A 2,169-nucleotide genomic window follows, 5' to 3' on the forward strand; every position below is an offset into this window, starting at 1 on the left:
GATCTATGCGTATGTGTATTGACTATCGGCAGTTGAACAAGGTAACCATCAGAAACAAGTATCTGATACCTCGTATTGATGATTTATTTGATCAGTTGCAGGGTGCTTCAGTTTTCTCCAAAATTGACTTTAGATCTGGCTATCATCAGCTGAAGGTTAGGGCGGAGGATATCCCTAAGACAGCTTTTCGAACACGTTATGGTCATTACGAGTTTTTGGTGATGTATTTCAGATTGACTAATGCCCCAGCAGCTTTTATGGACTTGATGAATGGAGTGTTCAAACCGTATTTAGATTCCTTTGTTATTGTCTTCATAGATGATATATTAATATACTCACGCACTAAGGAGGAACATGAGCATCGTTTGAATATTGTTCTTGGGATTCTAAAGGAGAAGAAGCTTTATGCAAGGTTTTCAAAGTGTGAGTTTTTGCTTAGTTCGGTAGCATTCTTGGAACATGTAGTGTCCAAGGAGGGTATCATGGTGGATCATAAGAAGATTGAGGCGGTTAGAGATTGGGTCAGACCTGCTTCAGTTATTGAGATTCAGAGTTTCTTGGGCCTTGCAGGTTATTATCGACAGTTTGTTGAGGGTTTCTCATCCATTGCATCTCCATTAACTAGATTGACACAGTAGGAGGTGACTTTTCAGTGGTCTGACGAATGTGAGGTTAGTTTCCAAAAGCTCAAGACTTAATTGACTACTGCTCCGATTTTGACCCTACCCGTGGAGGGAGAGGGTTTTGTTGTATATTGTGATGCTTCTCGGATTGGTCTTGGTTGTGTGTTGATGCAGAAGGGAAGGGTGATAGCTTATGCTTCGAGGCATTTAAAGGTTCATGAGAAGAACTACCCTATTCATGATTTAGAGTTGGCGGCTGTTGTGTTTGCATTAAAGATTTGGAGGCATTATCTTTATGGTGTGCATTGTGAGGTGTTCACGGATCATCGTAGTCTTCGGTATATGTTCAATCAGAGGGATCTCAATTTGAGGCAGAGGAGATGGTTGGAGTTGCTCAAAGACTACGATATGACTATTCTTTATCATCCAGGCAAGGTAAAATATTGTAGCAGATGCCTTGAGTCGGAAGGTGGTAAGTATGGGTAGTCTAGCCATGTTACAGGTTGACAAGCGTACTTTAGATAGGGATGTCCAATCCTTGGCCAATAGCTTTGTGAGACTTGATATTTCAGAATCTGGTAAGGTGTTAACGTATATGGAGGCTAGGTCATCCTTGTTGGAGCAAATTCGGGCTCAACAGTTTGATGATGGTGATTTATGTAAGATTAGGGACAAGGTGTTAAAAGGAGAAGTCAAGGCTGCAATTCTTGATAGTGAGGGAGTTTTGAGGATTAAGGGTCGTATATGTGTTCCTCGTACAGGTGATTTGACTAGATTGATCATGGAGGAGGCTCATAGTTCGAGGTACTGTATTCATCCGGGGGCTACTCAGATGTATCGTGACTTGAAGCAACATTATTGGTGGTGTTGTATGAAGAGGGACATAGTAGATTTTGTATCCCAGTGTCTGAATTGTCAGCAAGTGAAGTATGAACACCAAAAGCCTGGAGGTGTTACACAAAGGATGCCTATACCTGAGTGGAAGTGGGAGCGTATTTCTATGGACTTTGTGGTAGGATTGCCACGTACTTTGGGTAAGTTTAATGATATATGGGTCATTGTGGATCGACTGACTAAGTCTGCACACTTTGTACCGTTCAGACTACCTATAATTCAGAGAAGTTAGCCAAAATCTATATTCGAGAGATAGTTCGTTTGCATGAGTTCCTATTTCTATTATTTCAGACCGTGGCACTCAATTTACATCTCATTTCTGGCGGTCTATGCAGAAGGAGTTGGGCACTCGGGTTGATCTTAGTACAGCCTTTCACCCTCAGACTGATGGTCAGTCTGAGAGGACTATTCAGGTTCTTGAGGACATGTTGTGGGCGTGTGTGATTGACTTTGGTGGTCACTGGGATCAGTTCTTGCCATTAGTGGAGTTTGCTTACAATAATAGTTATGATTCGAGCATTGAGATGGCACAATTTAAGGCTTTGTATGGTAGGAAATGTCGATCTCCAATTGGTTGGTTTGACGCATTTGAGGTTAGACCGTGGGGTACAGATTTTTTGAGGGAGTCCTTGGACAAGGTCAAGTTGATCCA

This window comes from Solanum pennellii, chromosome 3, assembly GCF_001406875.1.
Source record: "Solanum pennellii chromosome 3, SPENNV200".
In the NCBI taxonomy this organism is placed as follows: Eukaryota; Viridiplantae; Streptophyta; class Magnoliopsida; order Solanales; family Solanaceae; genus Solanum; species Solanum pennellii.